Source organism: Sinocyclocheilus anshuiensis, unplaced genomic scaffold (genome assembly GCF_001515605.1).
Source record: "Sinocyclocheilus anshuiensis isolate Anshui unplaced genomic scaffold, SAMN03320099.WGS_v1.1 scaffold254, whole genome shotgun sequence".
Taxonomy (NCBI): Eukaryota; Metazoa; Chordata; class Actinopteri; order Cypriniformes; family Cyprinidae; genus Sinocyclocheilus; species Sinocyclocheilus anshuiensis.
In genome coordinates this window covers 242,632-253,066 of record NW_015546022.1, presented here as the reverse complement: position 1 = coordinate 253,066, position 10,435 = coordinate 242,632, and the positions used below count along the sequence as shown (strand labels likewise).

Genomic DNA, 10,435 nt, shown 5'->3' with positions numbered 1-10,435 from the left:
GGGCATGTCAAAACTTTTCCAGGCCCCAAAACACCCTCGGACCCCAGAGGGTTAAAGATGTTGCTGAAGAAGAGTTACCAGATCGGTGGGTGAGGGCAAAACAGGGGGGCGTTTTCGACCATGTTACCTGATTGGCTGATGTCATAGTGACGGGTAGGTTTAGGGGTGGGGTTAGGTAAGGGCAGTGGTCGAATTGTAAAAAAAATTATGTGGGTCCCTGCTTTTGTGATGAAACCTTGGCTGGTCATTTACATTAGGCCTGTCATGGATAAATAATGATGACAATAAAACCACCAGTAGGTGGCAGCAAGCCCTTGTTTTGATCAATTATTTATTGAATCGTTCAAATCAAACGACTCATTCAAAACGTCTGATTCAATTAGAAACGTAACAAGCCTGCGTCCCAATGTGCACAATATCCATCCTAAATTCTATGTGATATTAGTAATTTTCAATACTATTTAGGGCACACAGGCTGGATAGTATGCACATTGGGACGCAGAGAAAGTGTCCATCTGAATGGGCCGTTGAATCACTGGCTCACTTGATTCGTTCAAAAACTGATTAATTCAAGGAACGAAACAGTGTTACTATGCACTGTTGTTTAAAATTAATAGCACATTTGTGCTCGCGCATGTAGGCCTACTGATATTCAGAAAAGTACATTGCTTGTGCAATGAATATAAAAACATAAAAACTCATACATGGGTATTTTTTCTTTAATTGCTTGAATTATAAGGTTATGTTACCTGTATTCTAATAGGCTTCATCACGCAGTGAATGCTTTTGGACTCTCAAGACGTGTTTTTGTCTGGTTTTTGCAAGGTCGATGACTCGATAATGTCAGCTCTCCTATCATCTCTCAATCCCTCACAGACAGTTACACATACAGCACAATAACATTATGACGGGAATGTTTTTAAATTCTAATGAAGGAAAAATCATACCTTTTCTGTTGTCTTCTTTTTAAAGAAATTCAAAAGTTGCGCTTGAACTATTTTGCGTGAAAAATGATGAATACTTGCTTCCGCTTGTGCGCAGCTTGTTACAGTACCGAGTTCTGATCGGCCAGTCGCCGTTATTTGTGAATTATCTTAAGTATATAATTTTAACATTTCATTTGCATGATAAGTTTTACATAATACACATTATTAATCCAATGGGGATGGTAAGGGGGATGGTGGTTTTACTGAGGGGATGCTTTTTGTCATTTTTTTCAACCAGGGGGATGCCATCCCCCCTCAATTCGAGCCCTGGGTAAGGGGGATCATTTTCATTGCATCATTTAGAAACACCCATCAGTTTGAAAACACCCACAAAGTCGGAAATGCCCACTTTTGCTCTGCAAAGACCTCAATCTCCCTTCATTATGCATATATGGGAGGTACCTGGGTTGTTATGGGTTGCAGGGAAATCAGGAATTAAAGTTGAGAGTCCATGGAACTACATACGAGCCTGTTTCTTTCATAATTATACAGAATATTGAAACAAAATATATGTGAACCGAGACAGGAAATAATGTAGTCCACACCAGCATTTACAAATAATGTGGAAAACATTTCAGTCTACTCTGTAGAATTGCAAGTGATGAATCTGCTGGAAAGTCAGGTAATTATCTGTGTGCTTTCTGTCCTGAATTTAACACAATCTCCAAATGATCTATAACACCTCATTCACACCAGCAAGCACATGAAATTACTGTATATCTTTTCCATTATTTGTCAGAATTTGTCAGCTTCGGCTTTATCCCTAATATGTAATTAAAATTACACTGAAAAATCTGTGCAACGACAGCAGTACAATTTCCTGAGAATCTTTATAAGGAACCAGATCAGAGTGTGTGTGTGTGTGTGTGTGTTGATTTCTGACGCATTCTTCTGATTCTCATGTCTCTTCCTGAAAGAAAACAGGAAGCAGGTTTAACTTATTTTACAGAAGTGAAAGAAATTTCAGAGCTGCTGTTCAACACAACGGTTCAGAGGAGGAAATAGAAATATCTAGAAACATTGTTTGAGGTGAGTGTTTGAGCTTTCTTTAGTTATTTTCATGTATGAGTGTAATCTTATGATGTATCACTCTGAGCTTCTCAGAATCGGTGTGTTTGCTTACATTAGGGTTCAACTATTGCTTTCTTATTAAAATAATTAATAAAAGGCTTCCATGCTGCATACAAATTTTTAGTTTTATTTTTTAGGGAAAGTCTTATCTTTTCAAGTTGCAGGTAGGACATATCATTTTTAATCAGTGCCGAGCAGTGGGGTGGCTCTTTCTATTTCCAGTTGAGCAAAATCAATCTACGTGCTAAGAGTGTAACGAATCCAAGCATTATATGTTGGTTTTTAGATAGCTTCATATTATCACTACTGACACCAAAAACAGCTAAAATTGTGTCTGGATCCAATTGCTTTCCCAACACTTCTGACAATAAATTAAAAACTGAAATCCAATAATTACTAATCTTAGAACAACTCCAAAACATATGTCCTAGTGATGCTGGAGTTTGACCGCACCTATCACATAGTGGGTCTACAGAGGAAAACATCTTAGAGAGCTTTAGTTTAGACAGGTGAAGTCGATGTAGGATCTTGAATTGTATTAGACCATGTCTAATACACAAGGAAGAAGAGTGAAATTCTTGTGCTTCATCCCATTGCCAGTCTTCGATATCTATTCCAAGGTCATCTTCCCATGCCGTCTTTAGATGCTCTAATGAAACATCATATTCTAGCTGTGATAATTTATTATATACAATTGAAATTCCTCCTTTTGTAAATGGGTTCTGCAAAAACAATGCCTCCATTTGAGGAGTTGGTGGCTCACAAGGAAACAATGAAAAATAATTTTGAGCAAAACGTGAGTGTGTAAGTATTTTAAAAAATGTGTAGTAAGTAAATCAAATATCTGCTGTAACTGCTGAAATGTTGGAAAACATTTGTTAATAAACACATTTTGAAAGGAGTGTATACCTTTATTGGACCAGATCTGAATGATTGAATCAATTTGGGAAGGGAGAAATTAATGATTAGCGATTAATGGGCTTAAAACAGAGCATGCTTGCCACTTAAAATGCTTTCTTATCTGTTTCCAAATTTTGAATGAATTGGAAACCACTGGATTGTTCAATCGAGCTGGACGGGGGGGTAGACAAAGCTGAATAGATTAAAGCTGGCCAAGAGGAAGGTGAGCATGATTTATTTTCCATATCACACCATTAAATCGACCCCTCATGCATTCCAAATGAGAGTGCTCTTATATTACATGCCCAGTAATACAGCTGAAAATGAGGTAGACACATCCCTCCTTTCGGTTTAATCCTCTGTAAATATACTTTCTTGATTCTAGTTTTTTTTTTCTTCCAAATATATTGGGTAATTATTTTATCCAAATTTTTGAAAAATTACATTAGGGTTAGGGTTAATGTAGACTGGGATACACTGGAAAAGAAATAGGCATTTGGGCAAAATACTCATTTTTACCATGTTAATGCGACCTGCTAAAGAGAGAGGGAGATTGGACCACTTCTTAAAAGTGTGTTGAGTGTTTTCATACAGCTTCAGAAAATTTTATTTAAAAAGTGTAGAAAAACATTTAGTTATGGTGAGCCCTAGATATTTAAATGAGTTTACTATTTTAAAAGGAAACTATGACAGTATTTCTAATTGGGTTTTAGGGTTGATCGGGAATATAACACTTTTAGAAAAATTAATCTTATATCCTGAGATTTTTCCAAATTTGTCTAAAATTAACATAATGGTTGGTACTGATTGTAAGGGATAGAAATGTAAACTAGAAGGTCATCCGCATATGACGATACTTTGTGTTCCTTTCCCCCTCTTATTATCCCACTATAGCCCGTGGATGCACGTAAAGAAATTGCTAAGGGTTCTATAGCTAAAGCAAATAGCAGGGGTGACAGAGGACAACTCTGTCTTGTAGACCAACTTAATGGAAAATAACCAGAGTTGTTATTGTTTGTTTGTACAGAAGCTTGAGGGTGGGCATATAGTAATTTAATAAATGAAATAAAATTAGAACCAAATCCATATTTCACCAAAGTGGTGAAAATATAATCCCACTCAACCCGATCAAAGGCTTTTTCTGCATCTATAGAAATAAGTACCTCGGGCTGAGTGGGATTGGGACTTGATGTGTAAATAATATTTAATAATCTTCTAATATTAAAGAATAAGATGCAATTCTTGATGAATCCTGTTTGATCTGTGGAGATCACAGAGGGGAGAACTTTCTCAAGTCTGGTAGCCAAAACCTTGGCCAAACTTTTGTTATCAACGTCAAGAAGACTGATAGGTCTATATGAACTAGGCTCTAAGGGGTCTTTCTCTGCCTTGTGTATTAAAGAAATATTAGCCTGATAAAATGTTGGTGGTAGACAGCCTCTTTCAAATGATTAATTAAAAACCTCTAAAAGCAAAGGTGAAATTTGGTCACTAAAACATTTATAAAATTCGGTTGTGAAACCATTTGGACCTGGGGACTTTGAACATTGCATGTTGGATATTGCTTCATAGATTTCATCAATAGTTAGTGGCCGTTCCAAAACTTCCCTATCTTCCATGCTTAAGGAGGGTATATTAAGTGAATCAAGAAACTGGGCTATACATGATGGGTCGTTGACAGATTCTGAAGAGTATAATTTAATATAAAAGTTTTAAAAAATATGATTTATTTCTTGTGGCTTGGATGTAATTTGTCCTGTCTCTTTCCTAATTTCCATTATCATTCTTGATGCCGCTGTCTCTTTAATTTGCCAAGCGAGGAGTTGCTCTCTCTCCATGCTCATAATACGTGGCTTTTGCCCGTATCAAACGATCAGTAGTCTCTGAAGTGGATAATAACTGAAATTCTGACTGGAGAGAAAGCCTCTCTTTATACAATTCTGGTGAGGGGGAAATCGCATACTCTTTATCTATTTCTAGTATTCTGTCCGTTAATTTCTTTTTTTGTTCTTTACATTGGTTCCTGATTAAGACATTATAATAAATAATTTGTCCGCGCATGTATGCTTTAAATGCTTCCCAAATTGTGGATTTAGAAACATCTATCCGTATTAATTGTCTCTACATATAACCTTATTTGATCCCTGGTTTGTTCTACAAATGTCTTATCTGCTAACAAATTATTATCAAATCTCCATTTAATCATATCATATTTGGCTTCAAGTACTACCTGAAGAACGTCTCCAGGTTACAAATGTAACCATGGTTCCCCGAGGGAACGAGACGCTGCGTCGGAAACGCTGGGGGCGTTCCCAAAGCGTTTCCAACGCAGCTCAAGTTCCTGAAGGGGAACGTCTCCAGGTTAAGAATGTAACCATGGTTCCCCGAGGAAACAAGACGCTGCGTCGGAAATGCTTTGGGAATGCCCCTAGCGTTTCCGATGCAGCTCGAGTTCCTGAAGGGGAACTAAGGGGCTATGGTCCGATATCACCATTGCTTCATAATCACAATGTGTGACTGCTGACAAAAGTTTGCAATCTATTAAAAAATAGTCTATCCTAGAGAATGTGCGATGAACTGGCAAAAAAAAATAATATTTTTGTTGGTTTGGAAAGGTAAATCTCCATGGATCTATTATTTTAAAGGATTTCATAAACCTTTGTAGCAATTTGGCTGATTTGGGTAGGGGTACCGTTCTATTTGAAGATCTGTCTAAGATTGGGTCTAACACAAAGTTAAAATCACCCCCCATTATCAACTGGTGAGTATCCAGATTAGGCAAGATGTTCAAAACAGAATATATAAATTGTTCATCATCTATATTGGGAGCATATATATTGACAAACAATATTGGTGTGTTATAGAGTTTCCCCACTATTATAACATAATGTCCATTGGAATCAGAAATAACTTTTGTTGTAGTAAATTGTATACCCTTCTTTATGAGAATAGCTGTACCTCTAGACTTAAAGTTAAAGTTTGAATGAAATACTTGATCCACCCATCTTCCTCTTAATCTGCTCTGGTCTTGGTTCTTTAAATGCGTTTCTTGTAAAAATGTGATATCAACTCCCAGTCTCCCAAGATGTGCTAATACGTTTCCCCGTTTTATCGCTCCATTGAGCCCTTTACAATTCCATGAAATAAACTGAATGTGATTTTTCTTTACAGCATTTACTTTCCTGCTAGTCATAATCAGAGTTTTGAGAAATATTGTGGGAAGCAGCATTCAAAGTATAAGGGGAAAGGGGAGGACAAAAAGAAAAAGAAAAATTTGCCAATATTTGTTTTTTTAACAACTAAAAAAACTTGAACAATTTGCACAATAGCTCAGTTTACCTTTTTTTGATTGAAAGTCACAAAAAAGAACAGAGCGAGTTTAGAGAACTCTTTTTACCCATAACATTAATAAAAAGGATAGTAAACTGTCTGACTTACCACTTAGCTCCTTTCCAAAAACATTACAAAAAAGTACTCTATAGACCTATTTACTGTCACAAATGTAGTCCATGGACTTTCATCCAATGAACACAAGAGGTCGCTCTCTCACCATATTGACACTCACTCCACATAGACTGTCACACATCACTATGGACTACATCTCCCATGCTCCACTGCACTGATTGCGCACTCACCTGCATCCAATAACTCACACTATATAACACTCACTCTGATCCCTTTCAAACGGCCAAGTATTGTATGCGCATATCGCTAGTTGTGATAGCTACGTTACGGAGCCTACTTTAGTTTCATAGTCTTAGCCTAGCCTAGTCTTGCCTTGTCTGTTTTCTCGGTTTCTGATCTTTGCCTGTGTACCTGGATTTATCCCTCTAGTCTCGCCCTGTTGATTCTGTTCGCCGATCATTGACCCATGCTAGCCGTAGGATTATTCTTTTGTCTTGTTCCTCTCGATTCTTTTGCATCTCCAGATGAATGCTTTCCATTTGGGATTTAATGACTTTAATCACTGCCTCACGATGCATATGTAGTTCCGCTCTGAGTGCACTCAACGAAATAGGAGAATCGCCGTCGTCTTCATCCATCTTTCTCTCACTGCTTTCTGCTAGTTGTGATAGCTACGTTACGGAGCCTACTTTAGTTTCATAGTCTTAGCCTAGCCTAGTCTTGCCTTGTCTGTTTTCTCGGTTTCTGATCTTTGCCTGTGTACCTGGATTTATCCCTCTAGTCTCGCCCTGTTGATTCTGTTCGCCGATCATTGACCCATGCTAGCCGTAGGATTATTCTTTTGTCTTGTCCTCTATATACCTGTTGCCATTGTCTGACCCTTGCCTGTCTCTAACCATGTCTGTTAATAAAGCTTCGCACTTGGATCCGCACGTCTCACGTCTCAGTCACTCCATGACATTTACACACTTGTATTTCTTTCACTTTAACATGTTCGGTGCGGTTTTGTCCCATTAGACTTTACTAATATCCACTGATCTGTTTAAATTATTCTGTCCGAACATGTTGAGAATGAATAAACACCGCATCTCCGCTTAATCGTATACTCAAGCCTTACAGATCGGCCATCTAGGTTTGGGACTTCTTTTCAAGAAATTTCTCAGCCTCTCGAGGGTGTTCAAACGTGTATCTGATTCCGTCCACAGTGATTGTCAGTTTGGCCGGATAGAACAGACTGTAATTTATCCCGGCGGCTCGCAGCTTGGCTTTCAATGGATTGAACGCGGCTCGAAGTTTGCCAACCTCTGGACTCACATCGGGGAAGATATAGAGACGGCCTTTATTTCTGGATAACTTCAGAATTTTTTCTTTGTCCGAATAGTAGTGGAAGCGAGCAATTAATGCCCGGGGCCTCTCTCCCAATTTCGGTTTTGGCGCGAGAGTTCTGTGCGCACGATCTACAGTCATACTGGAATCCCCCAAGTCATCGGCTCCAAATATCTCCAGTAGCAGGTCTTTGATGAATCGAACCGGATTTCCAGCCTCCACTCCTTCTGGAATCCCGACGAATCTTAAATTCTGTCTCCGGCTATGATTCTCCAGATCCATACATTTCTCCTGCATTTTCTTGTGTTCTTTAGCCATGCGTTCATGAGACTGTTCAAGTACTGCCACTCTGTCCATCGTGTCACTCAGGGTTTTCCCCATCTCCGTGCACTCATTCGCCGATTCGGCCTGTGCTTTGTGTAAGGTGGCCAGCTCTGGAAAGATTTCCTCTCGTAGCGCACGCAGGTCCTCTTTCATCTCCTCTCGATTCTTTTGCATCTCCAGATGAATGCTTTCCATTTGGGATTTAATGACTTTAATCACTGCCTCACGATTTTCAAGAGTTTTTGAGCATGTTAAGGCCCCCAAAAAGCCCTGGATAGTCGAAGAAAAAAATATATATATACAGTATATATAATAATCCTTAGAAAAACAATAGGCCCCTGCGCCTTAGTGGCTTGGGCCCTAAATACATTGGGTGAAATAGGATCAGATGCCAAAAAAGTTGGTGAATTTGTGAATTTGAATGTGTTTGAATGACAAACAAAAGTAATACATGATTAAATAACCGACTAAGTGATAATTCTAATAAAAAAATAATGTGTTCCTCAGTTGTTAGTGCAATGTTGAAACACTTCTTAAACATGAAAGGATTTTTGTAAATCCAGATGCTGTGTGTCACGAATCTGGTCCATGGACTTTCATCCAATGAACACAAGAGGTCGCTCTCTCACCATATTGACACTCACTCCACATAGACTGTCACACATCACTATGGACTACATCTCCCATGCTCCACTGCACTGATTGCGCACTCACCTGCATCCAATAACTCACACTATATAACACTCACTCTGATCCCTTTCAAACGGCCAAGTATTGTATGCGCATATCGCTAGTTGTGATAGCTACGTTACGGAGCCTACTTTAGTTTCATAGTCTTAGCCTAGCCTAGTCTTGCCTTGTCTGTTTTCTCGGTTTCTGATCTTTGCCTGTGTACCTGGATTTATCCCTCTAGTCTCGCCCTGTTGATTCTGTTCGCCGATCATTGACCCATGCTAGCCGTAGGATTATTCTTTTGTCTTGTCCTCTATATACCTGTTGCCATTGTCTGACCCTTGCCTGTCTCTAACCATGTCTGTTAATAAAGCTTCGCACTTGGATCCGCACGTCTCACGTCTCAGTCACTCCATGACATTTACACACTTGTATTTCTTTCACTTTAACATGTTCGGTGCGGTTTTGTCCCATTAGACTTTACTAATATCCACTGATCTGTTTAAATTATTCTGTCCGAACATGTTGAGAATGAATAAACACCGCATCTCCGCTTAATCGTATACTCAAGCCTTACAGATCGGCCATCTAGGTTTGGGACTTCTTTTCAAGAAATTTCTCAGCCTCTCGAGGGTGTTCAAACGTGTATCTGATTCCGTCCACAGTGATTGTCAGTTTGGCCGGATAGAACAGACTGTAATTTATCCCGGCGGCTCGCAGCTTGGCTTTCAATGGATTGAACGCGGCTCGAAGTTTGCCAACCTCTGGACTCACATCGGGGAAGATATAGAGACGGCCTTTATTTCTGGATAACTTCAGAATTTTTTCTTTGTCCGAATAGTAGTGGAAGCGAGCAATTAATGCCCGGGGCCTCTCTCCCAATTTCGGTTTTGGCGCGAGAGTTCTGTGCGCACGATCTACAGTCATACTGGAATCCCCCAAGTCATCGGCTCCAAATATCTCCAGTAGCAGGTCTTTGATGAATCGAACCGGATTTCCAGCCTCCACTCCTTCTGGAATCCCGACGAATCTTAAATTCTGTCTCCGGCTATGATTCTCCAGATCCATACATTTCTCCTGCATTTTCTTGTGTTCTTTAGCCATGCGTTCATGAGACTGTTCAAGTACTGCCACTCTGTCCATCGTGTCACTCAGGGTTTTCCCCATCTCCGTGCACTCATTCGCCGATTCGGCCTGTGCTTTGTGTAAGGTGGCCAGCTCTGGAAAGATTTCCTCTCGTAGCGCACGCAGGTCCTCTTTCATCTCCTCTCGATTCTTTTGCATCTCCAGATGAATGCTTTCCATTTGGGATTTAATGACTTTAATCACTGCCTCACGATGCATATGTAGTTCCGCTCCGAGTGCACTCAACAAAATAGGAGAATCGCCGTCGTCTTCGTCCATCTTTCTCTCACTGCTTTCTGCTTTTGTATTGCGCTGGATTGTCGATGTAACTTTTTTGCATGAGCTCGGTTTCATGTTGAAAATTTGTTGTTATGACAGAAATTTAAAGGCTTTACTTGGTTGATTAGTCTATTTAGCAATAAATTGTTATTTATTTGAGGAGCTCCCTTCTGTGCTGTTCACTCCATGCGGGCAGAAGCGGAAGTCCCATCATGCACTCTTTACTCTGAGGCAGAAACTATCACTCAACATCTTCATGCGTCTGCAGACAGTTCTATATGATGAGCTCTATAACATACGTCTTTAACCCTCTAAGCGCCAAAGTCGCAAAATTGCGACAAGACGTC

General features: G+C 39.5%; 1 protein-coding gene across 1 annotated transcript in view; it reads left to right on the top strand.

Annotated features, from left to right (window-relative positions):
- Positions 1-1,820: 1,820 nt before the first annotated feature.
- LOC107698610 (NACHT, LRR and PYD domains-containing protein 3-like) overlaps positions 1,821-10,435 on the top strand; it is a 45,398-nt gene continuing 36,783 nt past the window's right edge. Inside the window, exon 1 of the mRNA XM_016499663.1 lies at positions 1,821-2,015. The gene's annotated coding sequence lies outside the window, so the exon portion shown is untranslated. The remainder of the gene's footprint in view (positions 2,016-10,435) is intronic.